At 38.5% G+C, this 24049-nt stretch overlaps 1 non-coding gene across 1 annotated transcript; it reads right to left on the reverse strand.

Annotated features, from left to right (window-relative positions):
* Nucleotides 1-517: 517 nt before the first annotated feature.
* On the reverse strand, nucleotides 518-707 carry LOC119625578 (U2 spliceosomal RNA). Its single transcript, XR_005241761.2, has one exon. It is a non-coding gene; the product is annotated as a U2 spliceosomal RNA (small nuclear RNA).
* Between the last annotated feature and the right edge of the window lie 23342 nt (nucleotides 708-24049).

Raw genomic sequence — 24049 nt, forward strand, 5'->3', positions numbered from 1 at the left:
CTAATTGTGTAATTTTCTAAGGCGATCTATTAGTTTTATTTACCTGAGGTTATTTGCATGATAGTAAAAATTGCATAAAACAGTAAGAGTGAAGCTGGATGGGCTAGGTGGTTCACACCTGTAACCATAGCATTTTGGGGTGCTGAGGCAGGTAGATAGCTGAGCCCAGGAGTTAGAGACCAGTCTGGGCAATATAGTAAAACCTTGTCTCTACAAAAAATACAAAAATTAGCCAGGCATACTGGTGTGTACCTGTGATCCCAGCTACTTGGGAGCCTGAAGTGAAAGAATTGCTTGAGCCTGGGATGTCAAGGTTGCAGTGAGCTGTGATCATGCCACTGCACTCCAGCCTGGGCAACATAGCAAGACCCTATCTCCAAAAAAAAAAAAAAAAAAAAGTGAAGCATATATATGAATTACTTGGATAACATGTAACACTTTTTATAAGAAACTATGTAAACTAAGTAATCTTTATCTCCTCTCACAGCTTCTATATTATCTATTTGTGTGTGTGTGTGTGTGGTGTACCATTCTTGGAGGTACTGCAATACCAGGTCGACGTATGGAATGGATTGTGCAAGCTTCTATTCCATCTCCCTGCTCAAAAATACATTGAATATATTGACCTTGAATAGAGGACGTATCAGATTTTAACCTGTTAAGAACAGATACCACATTTGATCTTAGCTAAAAGGCCAAGAAGAGATTATTTATATTGTGAAACCTCTCAACTAAAAATTTCTAGTTCAAATCTTTCTCCTGATCTCCAGTTATACAAACCTAATAGAGTGATTTATATATCCAGTTTGCTGGCTCACAAGGAATCTCAACTTCAATTTATCCAAACCTGCATTTATTATCTTCCCAATCCCCACGAGATTATCTGCTCCTTACCGCATGTTTTTTCTATTTAGTATCTGACTTGCTTAAGTCAGCAAAATGGAATATCTTTCTTTACTACTTCTACTTATCTCCAGCCTCCATCATGTTGACTTGAGGGTATGTGTGCAAGTGCTTGTCAAGGTGATTATCTAACCTGATCACTCAGGTCGTGTCCCTTCACTCAATTTGGTAGCTGAAACCAAATGTCTTCAAACAAGTTCTCTGTGACCTGATACTGCCTTCAGAGTGGAGCAACTTGATTAAATGGAGATGAGTCTTTAAAAACAACAAAACTTTTCTTACCCTTTTAGAACAACTCGGTTATTCAAGGGAATGAGTTTAGAATTGATCTTGTTGAAATAAGCCAGATATTACCTCTTCACATCTAAGTTGGAGTTTGGAAAAAGTAATAGACCTGCATGCTTCACATTTCTTCCTAAGCCTCTGAGCACTGTTGCAGAAATTTAAAACAATTCTTAAATCTCTTAAGCCCATGGAAGAGGCAGTGCCACTGCCTTAGTTCCTGTTACTTCCTCAATTCCAGATGCCTTTGATGTCTCTCTACCTTTTCACTTTTCACTTCAATCTGTAAGTTCCAGTTTAGGTGTCTGTTTTCTTCTGCTAGTTTGTGATCTTCTTTGGTTAGGAACTGTAATTGTCCATCTTTGTATTTCTAGTTAGTAACTTGTTTCAGTACCCGGAGCTCATAAGGGAGTAAATAACTGAACAATTGAATGACCCCCCCTAATATTCAACCACCATGAACTCCACTCCTCCCTGCCTTTTGGAAGACTGCCCGTGTATCTCATCTCTAGGTCCCAAGTATATTTAGTCTAAATTATCTGGATGCTTGCTAAAAGTAGGATTGCCTGTTACACAGACTCTACTATCTCTCAGCTTAGTTTTGCTAACATGTACATTTTGGACTTCCAGACTCTCAAACTGAGTGCCCATGACCTGTGGAACTATGTGTGTGATAACACAGAACACATATCTTCTTGTAATGTCAGTTTGGGCCACTTTTTAGTTCTTTGAGACAAAATATTTATATTAAAATACGAAAATATGCAACTAAAGCAAAATTTGGGGTAATTTTGAAAGCAAAATGTAAGATTTCAACTCATGAAACTTCAGAAATATTTTACGGTGGGATGGGACAGTTTCTGCTAAATCCTCATATCCCTGAGGATATACTTTTCCCTCTTCTGTTTTGGGATACTGAACTTCAGATGTTAAGTCTGAAAGTACTGTAGGTAGGTGGCATGTGTGTGTGTGTGTGCGTGTGTGTGTGTGCATGTGTGTGTGCATGTGTGTGTGCGTGTGTGTGTGTGCATATGTGTGTGTGCATGTGTGTGTGTGTGTGTGTGTGTAGAAGGAAGGTTTTCCATGAAGATTCTATAGAAAGGATTTTTGAGTTTTGGCCTAAAAAAGTAACATTAGGGAAACCATAAAACCTCTTCAGAGTTTAGCACACCAGGGATAGCACTAAATGGCTTTCTAGTATCAAGATATAACCGTTTTAATAAAGGAAGATGAAATATCTTAAATCATCCTTCCCAGCAGCCATTGCCAAATGCCTTACTGCCCTACTTATTAGTTGCTTGTAGTGGGAATATGGGAGTAATCTGTCCTGCATGAAGCTAGAAATCTCTCTTGTTATGTCTAGATTTAAGACAATAGGATTTGAATGTTATCGTATTAATATGTAAGTAAAACCAACAGAGCATCACGAAATTAACATTAGTAATTTTGTTTAAGGAATGTCTCTGAGGATTTAAAAATCCCTTTAGAGAAATCATAAGGCATGCTTCTGTGTTTTTCTGTCATGCGTAACCACAACAGAGATTGCACGTGTTCCATAATTTTTACCAAAAGAAACAGATGGAGACCTGAATTTTGAGGGTTTTGTTTTTTAATGAGTCCCTACTAGTCAAATGAGTTAGATTCACATATATTTAAAAATAATCATTTTTCTTCCATATAAGACTAACTAAGCATGAATTTAGCTGCCTTTTCAATTTTTGCACAGAAGTATTTTAGTTTCATTCAGGTTTTTATTTTTTTTTCTAAAGGAAGAAGTCTGTGAGGATTCAGTAGAATCCAGAGAACACTGACTAGTTGAATACTGAAAACTTCCTCCTTCGACTTGGTTCTTGGTTTTCGGTATCCATTAAATAAGGGGGCCATGCACTATCTCAAGTCTTTTTATCTTAAATAAGCTGTGATAGTATTGTAATAAACAAAGCTCTAGATGGAGGTTTTCCAAATGCAGGTCAGATGAACAGGTGATATCTCTTGTGTTTAGGTTTGTCCAGTAAAGTTTACATCGCATATGTGTGTGCAAGTATGTATGTGTGAGTGTGTGTGTGTATAACCTATATTTATTTATTTTCATTTTTATTACTATGTTTTAAATAAAGACAAGGTCTCACTCTGTTGTCCAGGCTGGTCTTAAACATCTGAGTCCAAGTGATCCTCCCACCTCAGCCTCCTAAAGTGTGGAGATTACAGGTGTAAGCCACCACTCCTGGCTTATTTATTTATTTAGAGACAGGATCTTGCTCTGTGGCCCAGATTCTACCTCACTGCAGCCTCCACCTCCTGGGCTCAAGTGATCCTCCCACCTCAGCCTCCCGAATAACTGAGACTATAGACAATGCACAATCACACCCAGGCAATTTTGAAATTATTATCATTATTTGTAGATTGGGGGGAATCTCATTATATTGCCCAGGCTGGTCTCAAACTCCTGGGCTCGAGAAATCCTACTGCCATGGCTCCCAAAATGCTGGGATTACAGATGTGAGCCACCATGCCTGGCCATTGTATATTTATGTAAATTTATCCAGTGAAAATATATTGACATAAGAAGGTTCAGGCCAAGTTCTGTAGTTTTTGATAGGTTCTCTTTCTAAAGACATTATTTAAAGAGTGGAAAAGGTAGGAGATAAAATGTGAAACAAATATTGTTCTTAGATCTTAAATATCTTCACCGAAACACAGCAAAAATGTTAGGAAAAATCTTGTTGCTCATTGTTGGCTAACACAAGTTAGTGATTTACTTGAAATAAGTCTTGTGTTCTTATTTTGTTGTATCTAGACAGCCAAATTCTTTACTGTAATTCAAAGAATGTACCTACAGCCAGTGTTGATGAAATAGTAAAACAGGAAAACAAATGTAGTAAATTTCCAAATTATCCTTCTTAAGCTCACTGAAAAAGAGGCTAAGGATAATTTTTATTAAATATACATGCACTTCTTTGGAAATATGTCAAGACTATTTAAAAACACACACAAGGTGGGGTGTGGCGGCTCGTGCCTATAATTCCAGCACTTTGGAAGGCTGAGGTGGGTAGAAGGATTACTTGAGGCCAGGGGTTTGAGACTGGATAAAATAGCAAGACCCAGTCTCTACAAAAAGTTTAAAAAATTAGTCAGGCATGGTGGTGTACATGTGTAGTCCCAGTTACTTGAGAGGCTGAGGTGAGAGGACTATTTGAACCCCTAGGAGTTGAAGTTACAGTGAGCTATGATAGCGCCACTGTACCCTAGCCTGTGTGACAGAACAAGACCCTGTCTCAAAAATACATTAAATAGATAAATAAATAAATAACACACACACAAATGATTATGGGCTACACTCTGAAAGCCTTGGTAGAGTTTATTTATACATAATTTAAAAATAAATGTATGCACAGAAAATATTTCTATGATTAAATAATGACATTAAAACAGTAATACTTCAACACTGGCAATAGGTTCAGATGAGTTTTGTGGATCAAACCAAAGATTCTTGGTAAGAAACATCAGTAAATTATAAACAGCAAGATGAAAATAGAAAACCATTAGCTCAGCAGGAGCTGTGTATGTGGGAGAGAAGAGAGCAAATTTGAAGTTGTATACAAATTACAGATGACATTGAAAATCTAGTTTATTTAAGAAGAAAACTGAATACTAAAAAAATGGTATTTGAAACATTTTAATGGTTTACATATGGACTGTTTCCTATAGTGATACAGTAGGTATATTATCTGTCGCTTAGAACAATGCAATAAGAATGACCTGTGATGATAATGAACTGCTCTGAAAAATCAGCCTGTTAAATTAACTTTTATGTTAACAAATCTTTCTTAGAAGTCAGTCTCTTTGCAGACTTATCTAGGCAAGGTTTCTTGTAACTCCCTCCCCACCCTTTCCTGTAGGTCATTGTTCTTAGAGGGAGTCACTAAAGGAAGTTCATCCTTCCTTAACCTTATGCTTTAGCTATGGAGAGAAAAGATAAGGACTTTTTTTTTTTTTCTTTTGTATGTTTGTAAGATTCCCTGAGACCACAGTGGAGAACTGGGCTGAGGTCAGTGATGATGAAGGCAAAAGCAACTATTAAAATAATGGTAGTCGGCCAGGTGCGGTGGCTAACGCCTGTGATCCCAGCACTTTGGGAGGCTGGGGCAGGCGGATCACCTGAGGTGGGGAGTTCAAGTCCAGCTTGACCAACATGGAGAAACCCCATCTCTACTGAAAATACAAATTTAGCTGGGCATGATGGTGCACGCCTGTAATCCCAGCTACTTGGGAAGCTGAGGCAGGAGAATCGCTTGAACCCAGGAGGCGGAGGTTGTGGTGAGCCAAGATGGCGCCATTGCACTCCAGCCTGGGCAACAAGAAATTCCGTCTCAAAAAAAAACAAAATAAGACAAAACAAAACAAACAAAACAAAAAAACACAAAAAACTCCATCTCAAAAAACAAAACAAAACAATAATAATAATAATAGTCATGGTAGTCATAGTAAGCAACAATCTTTCCCAAATCTCAGAGTATCTCCCATAAATTACTACATTTCATTGATCCCATAGTAAACTTTTTAGTAGTGTTGAAAATTATTTATATGAAATGGTTAATTAAATTTTTCTCTTCATTTACTTGTTGAGTCCCAAAGGCCAAGAATTTGTGCTCCTACTGAAGATGTCTATCCTCCTCTCCAAAGGGAACAGCTTGGGGACTAATAGAGATAGACACCAGTCTAGAGACATGTGCAAGATTAATGATCATAATTTTATAGTTTTGTTTGTTTGTTTTGAGACTGAGTCTCACCCTATCACCCAGGCTGGAGTGCAGTGGCACGCTCCCGGCTCACTGAAACGTCCACCTCCCAGGTTCAAGCGATTCTCGTGCCTCAGCCTCCTAAGTAGCTGAAATTACAGGCATGCGCCACCACACCCAGATAATTTTTGTATTTTTAGTGGAGACCAGGTTTCAACATATTGGCCAGGCTAGTCTTAACTCCTGACCTCAAGTGATCCACCCTCCTTGGCCTCCCAAAGTGCTGGGATTACGGGTGTGAGCCATTGCACCCCACCCAATTTTATAGTTCTTGAAGAAAGGACTGACATACACTTATTATGGCTCTAAGGAACAGGTAGACAGCTACACATATTTACTTGTTTCATTTTAAAAATACTAGTAAAATATCAGCTACCACAGAGAAATTATAAAATTGTCAAACCTATACAAAGTAGAGGATAACATAAGCAATCTCATGTATTCCTCTCCCAGGTTTAACCATTTTCTCAGTAAATATTTCAATATGCATCTCAAATATAAAGACTGATTAAAAATAACCACTTTCACACTGAAAATTTTGAAAATAATCCAAATGAAAATATTTAAAGTGTTTTCACTTTAGATATTTCATTTGATGTGGAGAAAGTGTGGTATGATCTGGAGAAAAACATGAACCTGAAATAACCCAGCCCTCTCAGTTCTTTGTAGAGGCTTAGTCCAATTCCACAGAAAAATAAACCAGGTCACTCCAGTAAAACAGTTGGTTTCTTCTCAGCTTTTTGGTCTTCTTTAGGGTTATGGATATATGAATGCAGATGCTGCAGAGTTAAAAGATAGAGTTTGTGTGTAACTTGGCTTTCCTGAGATCAGCATATTGACCATTGACACTCGTTTGGAAACATTAATGGAGCATACAACACTGGGAAATAAAACTGAGGAGATTGTGGTGAATGGTCAAAGAAGTCACTCTTGCCAGCAAACTCTAACAAAGTTTTTTTTTTTTTTTTTTTTTTTTTTTTTTTTTTTAAGGCAGGATCTCACTCTCTCGCCCAGGCCGGAGTGTTGTGGCCTGAACACAGCTCACTGCAACCTCTACCTCCTGGGCTTAAGCAATCCTCCCACCTCGGCCTCCTGTGTAGCTGGGACCACAGGCAGGTGTCACCATGCCCGGTTATTATTATCTTTTTAATTCCTGTGTAGCTGGGACCACAGGTAGGTGTCACCATGCCCGGTTATTATTATCTTTTTAATTTTTCTGTAGAGACAGGGTCTCACTATGTTGCCGAGGCTGGTCTCAAACTCCTGGACTCAAGTGATCCTCCTGCCTCAACCTCCCAAAGTTCTGGGGTTATAGGCATAACCAACCTAGAAAGAATATCTTTAAAGTTGCAGAGTGCAGGCGGGGATGTTACATAACACCAATGAAAGATACTATTATCTGACACCAGTGTCACTCACTTTGGGTGTAATAAGAATTTTAGGCTGGGCGCGGTGGCTCAAGCCTGTAATCCCAGCACTTTGGGAGGCCGAGACGGGTGGATCACGAGGTCAGGAGATCGAGACCATCCTGGCTAACACGGTGAAACCCCGTCTCTACTAAAAAGTACAAAATCTAGCCGGGCGAGGTGGCGGGCGCCTGTAGTCCCAGCTACTCGGAAGGCTGAGGCAGGAGAATGGCGTAAACCCGGGAGGCGGAGCTTGCAGTGAGCTGAGATCCCGTCACTGCACTCCAACCTGGGCGACAGAGTGAGACTCCGTCTCAAAAAAAAAAAAAAAAAAAAAAAAGAATTTTAATGATGACGATAATGATGATGATTTTTGAGACAAGATCTTTTTTTGTTGCCCAGACTGGAGTGCAGTGGCTTGAACACAGGCTCACTGCAGCCTCCACCAGGGGCGCTCAAGCAATCCTTCCGTGTGAGCCAACTCAGTAGCTGGGACTACTGGTGTGCACCATGATGCCCAGCTATTTATTTATTTTTTTTTAAAAAAAAATTTTTGTACAGTCAGGGTCTCACTATTTTGCCCAGGCTAGTCCCAAACTCATGGACTCAAGTGATTCTTTCATCCTGATTTCCCAAAGTGCTAGGATTATAGGTATGGGCACTTTGCTTGAACTAGGCATGAGCCACCACATCAGGCTAGAAAGAAACTTTCTAAAGTTTTTGAAGTTGCAGAATGCTGGCAGAGATGTTACATAATACCATTGGAAAGATAACTATTTTCTGGCAATGGTTTAATTTTTTTTTTTTTTTTTTTTTTTTTTTTTTTTTTTTTTTTTTTTGAGACGAGGTCTCTTTCTGTTGCCCAGACTAGAGTCCAGTGGTGTATTCACGGCTCACTGCAGCCTCAACCTCCCAGACACAAGCTATCCTCCCACCTCAGTCTCACAAGTAGCTGGGACCACAGGCATGCGCCACCACACCCAGCTACTTTTAAAAAAATTTTGTAGAGATAATAGTCTCCTTATGTTGCCCAGTCTTATCTCAAATTCCTGGGTTCAAGCGATCTTCCTGCCTCGGCCTCCCAAAGTGCTAATATTACACGTTTTGAGTCACTGTACCTGGCCTTAATTTTTTTCCTTTGCCTGCTCTGTCAAGCAAAAATGTATTTTTCACCATACCTTCCTTTGTGTGAGAATGTAGAATTAGTTTGGTTTAGAACTGTGTTTTTTGTTTGTTTTGTTTTGCTGTTTTTTATTTTCTTTTTTAAGAGATAAGGTCTTACTATGTTGCCCAGGCTGATCTCAAACTCCTGGGCTCAAACAATCTTCCCATTTCAGCCTCCTAGGTAGCTGGGAGTAGCTGGCGCTTACCACTGCACTCAGCCTGATGGTTAACTTAATATGTCAACTGCGCTAGGTTACGATACCTAGATGTTTGATCAAACATGAGTCCACATGTTGCTGTGAAGGTATATTTTGGATATGATTAACATTTAAATCAGTAGGCTTTAAGTGAAGTGGATTATCCCCTATAATGTGGGTGGGCCTCATTCAATCAGTTGAAGCACAAGTTTGAGGTCCCCTGAGAAAGGATTCTGCCTCCAGATAGGCTTCAGGTTTGAGACTATAACATCAACTCTTCCCTGGGTTTCCAGCCTGCTGGCCTGCCCTGCAGATTTCAGATTTGCTATCCTTTGCAATTGCATGAGCCAATTCCTTAAAATAAATCCCTCTTCCTCTCTCACTTTCTCTCCATCTCATACATATACACACATCCTATTGGTTTTATTTCTCTGGAGAACGCTGATTAATACATAATGACCTCTTTTGTGATGTAGAAAAACAATGCAGTCTAAACAATGATACATATTTTGACCAGGTTCTCAGCAAATTTATAATCAAAAGATGTTAGTATTGTAAAAATACTAACACCTTTTGATTATTATTAGGTAATTTGGTCAAAATTTTTAACTATACATTGTTAAAAATTATAATAATAAGAGCCAAATGATTCACATGTATTATATATAATCTTCATAACAACCCAGGATAATATTATACAATTTTATATATGAGAATATGAGGTTCAGAGAAGTAACTTTTCCAAGATGCTTGTTGTTGAGTCTGTATTGGAATTCAATACTATTTGAATCAAGTTCATTGTTTATTAAATTAGATGGCTCTTTTTTAATGCAGCTTTTAAATGCTTAAATATTTTTGGTGATACAGAGGCCACGATATGAAAAGTGTCTATAGATATATCTATATATTTAACATCTTTCTTAGAATGGTCTTCCTTTTTTTGAGCTGAACGTTATCATGTGTTTTGCCCTCTGTAGCTACATTTCATTATGTTGGCTCTTCATAGCTATTTTACATGAAACAGTTCTTTAAAAAAAACTTTTTTAATAGGAAACAATTTTCAGATTCCTTCCCTCCAGATTGCTTTTACTAATCTCTGGCTAGCTGTTTGGCGGTAAGTTCCAGTAACTATTTTAAAAGTTTGACTCTAGGCTGGGCATGGTGACTCACACCTACAATCCTAGCACTTTAGGAGGCTAAGGTCAGAGGATCACTTGAGCACAGGAGTTCAAGACCAGCCTGGGCAACATAGGGAGACCGTGCCTCTACAACAAATAAAAAAAATAGCCAGGCATGGTGGTGCACACCTGTGATCCCAGTTACTCGAGATGCTGATGTAGGAGAATTGCTTAAGCCCAGGAGGCAAAGGCTGTAGGAGCTGTGATTTTGCCATTGCACTCAAGCCTGGGTGACAGAGTAAGACTCTTCTTCTTCAAAAAAAAAGTTTGACTCTAGTATCTTCTGCCCAGAGAACAATGAAATACTTTTCCGTCTTGTTTTAGATACTATGCTATCTTAATGTAGTCTATGATTTACTAGCTTTCTAATGTAGTCTTCTGTCTCTTTTTTTACAGATTCCTTTTTAAGAACTGGTCACTCATGTTTATATCTGTATGATAGATATTTGCAGAACTTTGCATTTATCCACATTAAAATTTATATGATTAGTTTCAACCTAATGATTAGGTCTGCCAGGATATTTAATATTGTATGTTCTGCCTTTTTCAATGCACAAGTTTGGTAAGCATGCTCTGTTAACTTATAGAAAGTTTAGTTTAGACATGTTAAATTTACATATTAGAGTAACATGCTGATAGAAAAATGTGACGAGACTGATGGGAGAAAAATAAAGTTTTGGGCTTTCTTTGTTTTGAAACCCTAGTTGAAATTGTTACTAGTAAATTCGTGTTATGACAAAATCCATTAAAAAAGGAGAACATCAAGAATTGATCTTTGAAAAACAATTACATCTAAACATGAGAAAGCTCACTTCAAGTAGAGAAGAGAAAGAAAAAAATAAGCATTGGAATCGGCTTTTTTCTGAAACATGGTAGGGGTTCAATAAATATTTTTAGAAGTAGAATCTGTGCAAGAAAGGAAGGAGGAAACTTTGAGAGGAAGGGGAAAAAAAAACTCAAAATGATATAGCATTGAGAAAGAGTGCAGTCTACACTGTCAACAATTGCAGACAGATCAAGGAGAATGAGAAGTGATTTGGCAAACATAAAAAAGGTCACCAGTGACATCAGAAGTAACAGCTTTAGCCACATGTTAGGGAAAAAAGTCAGAATGGGAGGTGTGAAGGAGTGAATTGATGATAAGGATGTAGAGGTTGAGTGCAGATTACTTTGTCCAGGAGTTGAGTGCTTTAAGAAAACTATTGGCTATTTGCTCTGCAGAGCAGTAAGACTGAATAAGTAGAATCAAATGTTTTTGTAGTTTGAGTAGAAAGATTCACTAGTCGGGAGACTGATGATGTTAGAGAAAGAGGGAATAATTAAAGATATACAATCTTGGGAAAAGCAGCCGGGACTGGATAAAGAACCGAGAGGAGGTTGTGAGGATGAACGTATTTTCCACAGAGTAATCAGGGAAATGCAGGTGGATGGGTTAAAATTCTGTGTCACATTCAGGTCAAGGTTAGGTTGTTACCAGGGAGAAAGAAACAAAGTGATTAAAATTGGGTCAGGAGAACTACAGTAGTTTGATAATGAAGCAGTAATGATGGGATTGTAGTCTTGGTTGTTTCAAAATATATTGAACTAGCATTAGGGAGTATATTAGTGTTATAGGATTGCTATAAACAACAGTATAGCAGCCTGGGTGGCTTAAACAACAGAAGTTTGTTTTCTCACAATTCTGGAATCTAGAAGTTCAAGATCAAGGTGTTGGCTAGGTTGATCTTCTGAGGCCTCTCTTGGCTTGTAGATGGGTCATCCTCTCCTTGTCTTCACATGATCTTTTTGTTCTGTGTGTGTCCTCATCTCCTCTTCTTACAAAGACACCAGTCCTATTGAATTAGGGCCCACTCAGATAATCTCACTTTATTTACCCCTTTAAAGGCCCTATGCTCAAATAGAGTCACATTCTGAGGTACTAGGGGTTACGACTTTAACACATTAATTTTCCCGGGGGACACAATTCAGCCATAAAAGGAAGAATTCAGTTAACAACAGACAAAAGAATTCAATTTCTTTGCTTTTCTTTCTTTCTTTTTTTGGGAACAGGGTCTTGCTTTGTCGCCCAGGCTGGAGTGCAATGGTGTGACTGTGGGTCACTGCAGGCTCAAATTCCCAGGCTCGAGTGATTCTCCCACCTGAGCCTCATGAGTAGCTGGGACTACAGATGTGTGAAACCACACCCAGCTAATATTTTTTTTCTTTTCTGGATTTTTGAAACAGGGTCTCTGTCACCCAGGCTAGAATGCAGTGGTACAATCTCTGCTCACTGCAGCCTCTGCCTCCTGGGTTCAAGCAATTCTTGTGCCTCAGCCTCTTGGGTAGCTGGGATTATAGGCATGTGCCACCATGCCTGAGTAATTTTTGTATTTTTAGTAGAGATGAGGTTTCGCCATGTTGCCATATTGGAGTAACATGATCTCAAACTCTTGGCCTCATGTGATCCACCCACCTCAGCCTCCCAAAGTGCTGGGATTACAAATGTGAGCCACTGTACCCAACCCAGAATTCCATTTCTTTATTTTCTTATATAGATGAATATGTTGTGGGAATAGAACTTCTTAAAACTTTAGTGTGTATGGTTGGCAGAACAATGACCCTGAAAAATATCCACATCCTAATCCCTGGAACCTGTGGCTATGTTGCCTCACATTGTGAAAAGAACTTTTAGATGTGAAAAGTAAAGATTTTGAAATGATGGGATTATCCTGGATAATCTGAATGAGCTCAATCTATTCATATTGGTCTTTAAAGCGGAGAAGCTTTCTGGAAGTTCAGGGTCAGAGTGAGATGTGATTATGGAGGAATGGTCAGAGAGATGTGACACACCTGGCTTTGAAGATGGAGGAAGGCAGCAGTGAGAGAAGGAATGTGGGCAGCTTCTAGAAGATGGAAAAGGCAAGGAAGCAGACTTTCCTCTACAGGGTCTAGAAAGGAACATAGCCCTGGGCACCTTGATTTTAACTCAGTGAAACCTGTGTTGCACTTCTGACTTACAGACCTGTAACATAATACATTTGTTTTGCTTTAAATCACTAAATTGTTGGTAGTTCATCACAGCAGCTCTAGGAAATTAATAGGATATGAGTAGGAATCACCTGGAGGTCTACTGAAAACGCCGATCCTGATTCAGTAGGTCTGCGGTGGGTCCTAGGAATCGGCGTTTCTAACAAGCTCCAATGTGAACCACTGCTGCTGGATTGTGAACCACATGTTGGGTAACAAAGCTTGAGACTCATGCATCCAAACATCTTCATATTACAGACTGAGGCTTAAAGGAATTTATGAAACATTATTCAGATGGGTATTGGTAGAGCTGTCTTGAACTCCCAGTGCAGTACTTTTCTCACTGCACACTGCCCCACTACTAAAAAAAAACAGCAAGAGAAAAGCCCATCTGGCAAGGAGAAGTGCCAGGGCAGTGTTTGCCAGTGTTTGGAATAATTGGCTCCAGAGCCTCTGCGTGTTTATGGTGCCTGCTGAAGAGGTCTGCCTGACACTTAGCTGATACAAATTGTTGTTAATTACCAACACTTTAGTAGACCAACAGCTGTCCGCTATGAGCAACAGCAAATAATAGCCCTCTTGGTTCCTAGGGGTTTCTTAAGTTCCTAGGTGTCAGCAAATTCAAGAGAAAAATGCCAAGGCAAATGGGGCTTTTACTGTGACAATTTAACAGAGTAATTTTCAGGAGGAGGCTCAAAAACTATGGATCTGTAGATCGTCTGTAAACTCAGAACTGTAAGCATGGAGGGCATGTTCCTAAGGACCCGAAGGATATGTTCTATGTTTATCTTGTTGCCCCAGGTTCTCTGTAATTATGTGAGAGCAGAAAGTCAGCTGACCTCCTAGCAGATGGCACTGGTAAAAGAGTTTGAGAAAAACTATCAAGTTTATTAAAAAGCTTCCATTTAGCATGCAACAAAAACCCAATGTGGAAATCAGAAAGGAAAGGGTTCTAGGAATGTGGCCAGATCTTGTGATGAGAAGTTGGTGAGCAGGAGATTATAAGGAGGATGGAGGAGAAACTGCACAAGTGAAGCTACTTGAAAACCTCACACTCTACAGAACAACAGGAAGATTAGTAGGCTCCAGAAAAAAGGTTCTCAAACAACTTAGTCCATGCAGTATCACATGAGGAGGAGTCTGCTAAAAATGCACATTCCTTGGATCTTACCCCTGAGAGTCTTGTGAACCTTTTATTATAGAAAATTACAAACTTGCTGGGCGCGGTGGCTCACTCCTACAATTCCAGCAATTTGGGAGGCCGAGGCAGGTGGATCATTTGAGATCAGGAGTTTGAGACCAGCCTGGCCAACAGGGTGAAACCCTGTCTCTACTAAAAATACAAAAATTAGCTGGGTGTGGTGGGGCATGCCTGTAATCCCAGCTACTTGGGAGGCTGAGCCAGGAGAATTGCTTGAACCCGAGAAAGGGAAGTTGCAGTGAGCCAAGATCACACCACTGCACTCCAGCCTGGGCGACAAAGCCAGACTCTGTCTCAAAAAAAAAAAAAAAAAAAAAGAAAATTCCAAACTTACATGAAAGTAGAGAGCATACTGTGTGGAACCCCACATACTCATGCTCAAACTCAATCACTCCTTTGTAGGGGGATGTCCTGTGCATTGCATAATGCTTTGCAGCAACCCTGGCCTTTATTCACTAGATACCAATGGTGCTGCCCCCTTTCCATTTGTGACAACCGAAAGTGTCTGTAGATATTGCCAAATATCCCCCAATGTACAAAATCCCCGGTGGAGAACCTCTGGTTTAGAATATAGAATGTGCTTTAATTTGTTTGAATTAACTTATCTGAGACTAAGCAATGAGACTAAATGATAGAATAAAATTGATATAAGTAAGCCAATGCTAGAAATAAAAATCGGCTTCAAATTTGAGCAACAAAACTCCTCCTCCTAATCATTTTATTTTCAGGGACAAACTAAAGACCCACATTAAGTGTTTTAATCATTTATGGTTAAACTTGTAGAAATTAAAGATTGTGTTTATTATCTGTTCTGTGTCAGCCAGAGGGGTCTCAGTCAGATGCCTGTGTATGTGGGAGGCCTTCTGCAACTGAAGCCTCTTTCAGTGCATTAGCTGAAATCAGTTGCATTAATCCAACCTCATGCCTCCTATGTGCACTTCTTGTAGAGAGTCTGAAAAGTTAACAAAACCCTTGAGGCTATCACAGCCCCTGCCCCGCACTCATAAACATGAACAATTCTCTAGTATCCAATACATGGTAAAACAAAGATTCACATCATTCTCATCACCCAAGGACCGCAGTGGACACTGACTACTTTCTAAATGGAAACAGGTCTTTCGGACTTGGAAAATCTTGGCTTCACTCTCAGAAGCATGTTGGTTGGTCTATGTCAGTTGTCCAAAATACTCAACCTGTGACTTAAAATTTGACAGGGAGACTTCCATAAATATATTAATTATGGCATTCGATTTATTATATTTTGGGGAAACAATCCCCTAATTCAACTGCCTTCTTTTTGGAAGGGCAAGTCAGGAAAGGGAGACATGCATAGGAAAGCAGGTGGCATCCTGATTCACCAGTGCTTATCTGAGGTGCTTTTTTTTTCCCCCCATGTTGCATGTTTAAAAAATATTCTTCACTTCCAGTTTTTTTTTTTTTTTTTTTTTTTTTTTTTTTTTTTTTTTAAGCTTGTATTCCTGGCATCCCTGAATTGAAAATAAGACTGTTTAGTGGCACAATTGCCACACTCTCTATTGAGCAAGTTGCCACTCCTCATTCATAGCAAATTTCATACTCAAGCATTTCCTATTTCACAGGCCCCTCTCTAGTCCCTGTATTTCTCCATGTTACCTGCTGCCATTGCATTTTCCTTTGGGAATCCTTGGTCCTATACTATACACTTTTTCAGAACAGTTACCTTTGCAACCCATGCCATCACATGTTGTGTTTGTGTCTCTGAGGTGCCAAACACATGCCTACATTTTTTTTTCTGAGTTTTTCCTCTGAAATTTGAACATTTGATATTCTTGCAGAAACTCCATCTTATATTTATTCTTAATGTATGAGTATTATTACATTACTTTTTGGAGTGTTTCTGTTATCCAAAAAACAATGGAAGCCTTTGCTTATGAGTTTTCTGATGCTTTTTTTCCTGTCTTTAGCATGGATGATACATTTTGACAAGCTTTGATATTGAAATCTTATTTTGCTGGCTCAGAACATAGATGAAATTTGCAACTTGTCAAGACTTGAATTTATTGCTGCGTTCTCTCAGCTCTGCCACCCCTCCCCACCCCAAGACACTTGGAGACAAGCAGTTTAAAGGCTACAAACTGGTACCAAGAAAATGATGTTGGTTGGGGAGGAGTAGTGAGTGTCAGATTAAATTCATATCAAGAACTCATAAAAATTTACCTGTCCATGGACACATTGTAGGAGAAAGAAATAAAGAACAGTAAGGAATGACATTTATTATAGCTAATATTTTATAGGAGCAGAATTATCTTGCTATTTTCGCATATTTGCACAGATAGAAGAGAATACAGCAGTTAAAATAAGGGAAATAGAGACATACAAAGGATTTTAACACCACTTAAGTTTGTTTTTTCTTTTTGAGACAGGGCCTTGCTCTGTCACCCAGACTGGAGTGCAGTGGTACAATTGAGTGGGGCAAGGGTCCCCAGAGAAACTCCAACCAGGCTGTGCACTTGGAGGGGTGGACACAGGGGTGGAGCCACAGAAGTTCTCACCATTTGCTGCAGGGAGGGGCCTGGCTCCTCCTCTTCCTGGGTGGAACCTGGGATTCAATCACAGGGGCGGGAAGCATATACCAGAAGGATTCTTGCTCTGCTGAGTCCCCTGTTTTTCCTTTTTGCCCAATAAATCCCATTATTCTCATCCTTCACATTGTCTGCAAGCCTAATCTTTTGTGGTCATGTGACAAGGACTCTGTCTCTAGCTGAACTAGAGAAAACTCCTGCAACACAATCTCAGCTCATTGCAGTCTCGACCTCCCGGAGCTCAAGCAATCCTCCCACCTCTCAGCCTCCTAAGTAGCTGGGACCACAGGCACCTACCACCATGCCAGGCTAATTTTTGTATATTTTGTAGAGATGGGGTTTTGTCATCTTGCCCAGGCTGGTCTTGAGTTCCTGGGCTTAAGTGATGAGCCTGCCTTGGCCTCCCAAAATGCTGGGATTGCAGGCATGAGCCACCGCGCCCAGCCTTCCACCCAAGTTATTTTAATGTCACATTGAAAACTATTAGCAATAACCTCATAGGCCAGGTGTGGTGGTTCATGCCTATAATCCCAGCACTTTGGGAGGCTGAGGTGGGAGGATCACTTGAGGCCAGGAGCTTGAGAACAGCCTGGGCAACATAGGAAGACACTGTCTCTACAGAAAAATTAAAAAAAAAAAAAAAACAAAAACACTAGCCAGGCATGGTGAGGCACAGCTGTAGTCCCAGGTACTTGGAATGCTGAGATGGGAAAATCAATTGAGCTCAGGAGTTAGAGGTTGCATTGAGCTATGATCATGCCATTGCACTCCAGCCTGGGTAACAGAGTGAGAGCTTGTCTCTACAAAACCCATATATATATATAGTGTTTATGGCTTCCAAGGGGTTAGATGAAAAAGAAAAAACAAACAAAAAAACAAAACTCCTCATGCTTCTGTTTATTGAACAACTTTTTGACTCATCTGATTATTTATTTTGTTTATTTGGTGGAAATGTTCACCACTAAGACAATATGCAATGAGTAATATACTGAGAATTATATTATTTTTTATGTATTTTTAAAGGAGTGACTTGATCATCTTTTCTTGTCCTTTCCTTTCTAGTGGTGTATATATTATTATTTGAATAAAATTCTCATTTAAGTAAATGATATTACAAAAACTGTCTCATGCCTTGTACCTAGGTATATATTGATATGTAAGATATTTTATGTAATAAAAAAGTAACAGTTTTCATTGTAGAACTCAAGAGGTGAGATAGATACTTGCTTATACCTCTTAAAGAACTTACAAAAATCTTACACCTTTGGTTCAGTTTGGTGTGGAGAGTTAAAAGAGGGAGAGAAGGACTAATGCTTTATCAGGATGCTTTTGGTTGGAAGCATCCGAATATAAATTTAATGTGACTAAAAAATAATGGATTTTATTCACTCATATAAACATCAATGCTGTAAGATTTAGTCATAGTTTAATCAGGGTTCTAGCAATATTTCTCTTTTCTCTCAACTTTGAATCATCAGTGTTACATTATCCTCAGGTCGTCATGCCTCATGCTCTCGAGATGACTGACAATAGTTTCTGGGGAAATGTGCTTTCAGTTTACATTCTGTGGGAGGCAGAGAAAAGAGTTTTCCATTACTGCTTCTTAGGAGTAAGAGGAATCTTTTCCAGAAGTATTCAGCAACCTTCTTCTCATAACTGAATGGCCAGTATCAGACCATTCAAATCGGTCACCAACAAGAGAAATGAGATTATCCTTAGATGGATCAGGTCTATCCCCTGAATTAAGAATAAGTCCCCAAATTGTATAACTGCTACTCATTGGAAGCAAATTGAAATGGATATTGCGGGGGAGGGTCAGGTCAATACAATATTCACCAAAAATATCTTTTCTGAATCAGATTATAGAAATCTAAAAAAGTGAATTTTTAGCTAAGAAGAATCTTCAGTGAAAAAAGCAACTTTTCACCTTTGAGTTTACCTAAGAAAGGAATTGGCTTGGGTTCAATTTAATCCTATTTGGTAACTCAGTTTTCTAGTCTGCAGAAGCAATGGTATTCAAACTGTAATGTTCTCAATAAAATCTTCAGTCTGTCCCCCAAGTTAGAAGTTAGAACTGGCATGGTGGCCACTGAGTCCTAAGGATCTACTGCTTTCATGACCCCAAGAAATGGAGAGACCTAAACTTGCTGAGAGAGTATGCAGTCCCTAGGAGTCAGGGATCTGTTGTGGTAGATCATGGATTCATATCTTTGTTAAGCTCCATGTAAGAAGATTCTACACCTCTACCCCATTGAGTTAGGGTTTGTGATATAAGTTTCTCTGGGTAATCTTACACCTTTGGTTCTCAGCTTGGTGTGGAGAATATAAGTGGAAGCAACATATAGAGTGTCTAAGTAGATGCTTTATGAGGCATTATATAGCTGAGTATAACCTCTCTTCACTTTGCCATAAAAATGACGTGTTCCAAAGACGGGCATCTTCGACCTAAGTCTCAGAATAAGCAGGCACATGGAACAGAACAGCAGGCAACCCAGGGTTGCCAACATGAAAGGTGGGTAAGAAATAAACCTTTGTTGTTGTAATTCACTGAGGTTTGGGGGAGAGAAGACCGATTGTGTGTTCTGTAGTATAATTTACAAAAGTTGGTTTTAATATCGGTTTGGCTACAAGAAAAAAGATTCTGTGTTATCTTAGATCAGACACTATTTTCACCTATTAAATGAAAAAAGAAGGAAAGGTCTCAGACTATATCCAGGATGCTTAACATTTTGACTACCAAACCCAAATTCTCTAAAAGCTTTGTCAACAAATTAAATTGAATATTTTAGATAAAATAACATATTTCATCTTTTTTAAACAAAGAGATTAGTAACTTTAAGTCAGCATGGGATAAACAATGTTGTCACAATAAATATATGATTCTTGCCAAAGGAAGAATCTTCACTAGCCTAAACGACCCCATTGCTAATGCATACGTAATTTCTGAGTCTTTTTAATATACAGAAAATAGCTCCATTAATCCTTATCATTTTGACTTCCTAATGGCATCTAAAATGTCTCTTTTCTAGCACTAACATTCTATTTTATACATAGTACTACAGTTTCTTTCTTTATTTTTCCTTTTTTTTTTTTTTTTTTTAAAGACAGAGTCTTGCTCTGTCACCCAGGCTGGAGTGCAGTGACTCAATCTCGGCTCACTGCAATCTCCGTCTCCTGAGTTCAAGCAATTATCCTGCCTCAGCCTTCTGAGTAGCTGGAATTACAGGCATATGCCACCATGCCCAGCTCATGTATTTTTTGTAGAGATGGGGTTTCACCATGTTGGCCAGGCTGGTCTTGAACTTCTGACCTCAGGTGATCCACCCTCCTTGATGGAATTACAGGCGTGAGTCACTGCACCCAGCCTTATTTTGTACTATAGTTTCTTTTTCGTTTGCCTAATTTTAAGTACCAAATCTGATAAATGGTTTAATTTAAATGTAAGTATAGTTACATTGCTATAGTTCTAGGGATTTTGTTAAGTAGACACTTTTCATTTTCTAGGTTTATGTAACAAAATAAGAAAAATTAAATTCTTTCAACAATAGGAAAACAAACATAATTTACAAGGATAATTGTACCAGAACACACAGACACATACATACACATGCTGCCACCACCTCCACCACCACACATCTAAAACTATCTTTTGTTAATGGAACTTTCACTGATCTTGTCCTACAGGTATGTTTGGAGACTATCTCTTGTATAAGGACATCTGTTTTTTGCTTGTTTGTTTTTACAGTGTTTCAAATAAAGGAGAGAAAAATAGCGTATGAAAACCAATTCAAAATGAAACATAAATGAAGACTTTCTCTTGATTAGGGCACACTGGAAGCTGCCATGCCTGTTCCAATACAGGTGACGTAGGAGCACTGAGGCCTCATAACTGGACTCTTGGGAGTAGAGAAATAACCACCAGATCAGGTTAGAAGACAACTAATTATATACAAATCTATGGAAGATAGTGGGAAAGACGAAGAAACGAAGCATGAATAAATCCTTTATAACGTATGCAAATTTTAAGTGTTTTCTCTGAATAGTTGTTTAGGCAATAATAGATATTAGTAACTTAAATGCCCTTATAAGCAGAGGACATTTTATATACAAGGTTTCAATTTTTTTTTTTTTTGATACGGAGTCTCGCTGTGTCGTCCAGGCTGGAGTGCAGTGGCGCATCTCGGCTCACTGCAAGCTCCGCCTCCCGGGTTCACGTCATTCTCCTGCCTCAGCCTCCCGAGTAGCTGGGACTATAGGCGCCTGCCACCGTGCGCGGCTAATTTTTTGTATTTTTAGTAGAGATTTTTTGTATTTTTAGTAGAGACGGGGTTTCACCGTGTTAGCCAGGATGGTCTCGATTTCCTGACCTCATGATCCGCCCGCCTCGGCCTCCCAAAGTGCAGGGATTACAGGCGTGAGCCACCGCGCCCGGCCTCAATTCATTTTTTAAGTACATTTAAAATGCTAGAGATGTGAGTTAAACTCATTATCCCATTTTTTTGTCCCAAATACTCCAATACATAAACATGTGAATCTGTGTTTGATCTACATGTGGCAAGGGTGAGAGATGGGGATGGTGGAGAAACAGCAGAAACAGCTGTAAAGAGATAATTCTATTAAGTTTTGCATTAGCAAACCAGGCTGTATTTCAGAAAATCCTGATAGTAAATATCTTTACCACTCCAAACTTATGTCTCTATTTTTTAAGTGACATTTTAAGCATCTAACATCTGTACACTGAATTTTATTACAAAGAGCAACATTTAGACAAATTAAACCTAACTAAAATCAACATTTATATTACCATGTTCAGTTTCAAGAGCAGCAAACAAGTTGGAAGTCCTAATGAGACAATATGTGAGAGCTTATTACATCACTACGCATACATGTGGACACAGAGGAAATGGCTGGGACATTTTGATGGTCAAATGTTCGAAGTGTTTATACTCAGCCAGATAGTGATTTTCCAACTTGGTATGGATTATAAACAAACAGCAAATAACTCTCTAATGGGGTGCAGTATTTTGTGAAGGTCAGCAGAAAGCTAACCTTGAATGAGAATGAGGAAAACATGTGTTTTGTATTTAGCAAAGTCACATTAATTAATATTTAAAGTAACTACAAATTAACTTCTTATCAACCATGCCTCCTGGATAAGCAGGGAGTTTGCATTACTGGATAGGGATGGGGATTTCTGGAAATCTCTGCCAACACTGGGGCTGGACTGGAACCTGAGGTTCTTAAATTCTGACTAATAGTATTCAGAAGAGAATCTGGAGTTGAAAGTCCAAGTCATCATTCCAGCCAAAGGATCAGTCTGGAGAGACTAGGCACAGAAAGAGAAATTAGACATGAGGCAATGATTTAATCAAAGTCATGTAGACTCAACAAAGGAGTTTCTGGCAATATTCTGTGAGATTTAGATGCTGCCATTTTGTAACCTCTGACTACACTGTAGGTGATGAAGAAGCTAGTTGTTAAGGTGCCAAGGCGGTTTGTTGTCAACCAGAAGTTGCAACATGTTATGTTTTGCATATTTGATCTGTTTGATCCATAGAGTACTTCTCCAAAAAGTGATTTCAAAGAAATTTGCATTAATTGCCAACATTTATCATGAAGACATTTTGTCTGTGTATCTTGATTTACACATTTTCTGAAAATATTAGAAGATTTAGCATTACCAACCGTGCTGGCATGCAGAGTATCCATAATCTCGTGGTGAATTGCTCCTGCCTCTTGCAGTGGACATGCACCTTTCTGTCCATCAGTTCCCACCCATCCCCACTCCGATAGATGGGAGACAGTTGCCTTTTACCATCATACTCATTTTGTTGTTTTGCTTGCAGCAGAATTAGGACAAATCTGAGATACTTCTTAAATCTGTTCTGTGTTTTTAATTTTTTTTTAACTCCCACTCATGACAACATATTCTATTTTTTGAATATCAGATTTAAAAAATGTTTAATTTTATTTGCAGATATGGCATCTTGTTGTGTTTCCCAGGCAGGTTTTGAACCCTGGCCTCAAGCAGTCTTCCCACCTTGGCCTCCAAAGTGCTGGGATTACAGGTGTAAGCTAACATGCCCAATCTTCATAAACATTTTAAAAGCCTTTTAGTAGAAAACATTTCAAACATATAGAAAAGTAGATAAAATAGTTCAATAAATCCTCACTTTCGTGTCTCACAGCTTTAACTATCATTACTCAAGTCCAGTCTTGTTTTTCTATACCTCCTCCCTATTTCCTTTCAACATATTTTTAAAGCAAATTTTGGACATCCTATCATTTTGTCTGTAAATAATTGAGCATGTAACAAGAAAGATAGGGATTCTTTTATAAAATATAACTGCACAGCCATTCATTATCAAATGTAAGCATTAACAATAAGTATTTAATATCATCAAATACTCAGGGTGCTCAAATTTGCAGTTGTTTTGTATATGTATATGTATTATAGTTTGTTTAAATCAGCATTTATATCTATTTTTATATATTTTATATATAATATATATTTATATATAATATATAAGTACGTATTTATATATTATATATGAATATGTATTTTATCTCTCTATATATACATTTTAAGTCAGGATTAAAAGAAAGTCTATAGCAGGTAATTGGTTGATACATCTTTTAAATCTCTTCTAATATATAGCTTCTCACTGTTTCTCTCCCCAACCCCTAGCAGCTACAAATAAACCAGTTTGGTTGTTTTGTGGAATTTTTTACAGTCCAAGATTTGCTGATTGCCTCCCCATGGCATAATTTAGCATGGTTCTCTGTCATCTGCCTTTCCTGTAAGTTGGCTTAAAGTTTTTAGAAATAATATTTTACAGGTGGTAGTGTACCCTCATCAGTATTTTAGTTTGCAAACCTTGGTCTAAACTAATTCTAAATCATCAATATATTGTTCTAATGCAGAAGTATTCTACAACAGGGTACAAAATAAATGACCTGAGTTACCTTAGAATAAGGGAAAGAAAGCGAGGAAATAATTTATAATTACGAATGGTTTTATTTACAAATCTCAGTCTGAACTTCTATTTATAAACAGCAGAATCTTGTAGACATTGTGGATTCACTTGTGAAATAAACCATACACATGATGTCCAGGATAATTGCTTTATTTACTTTGAATTTCAAAGGATACCTCTTTTGAGATTATCCATGTGGAAACACCCAATCAAATGATTTAAAACTAAAGGGACAATGTATTTACCTGAATTTTTTAATTTCAGGATAGGAAAATGAAAAGAAAACTCACATTTATGGACTAAAACATGCTAAGGTGTTTCAAATGCGTTATCTCATTTGATTATTACAATAACTCTCTTAGGCTGTATTATCTC

Source organism: Chlorocebus sabaeus, chromosome 13, assembly GCF_047675955.1.
Source record: "Chlorocebus sabaeus isolate Y175 chromosome 13, mChlSab1.0.hap1, whole genome shotgun sequence".
Taxonomy (NCBI): Eukaryota; Metazoa; Chordata; class Mammalia; order Primates; family Cercopithecidae; genus Chlorocebus; species Chlorocebus sabaeus.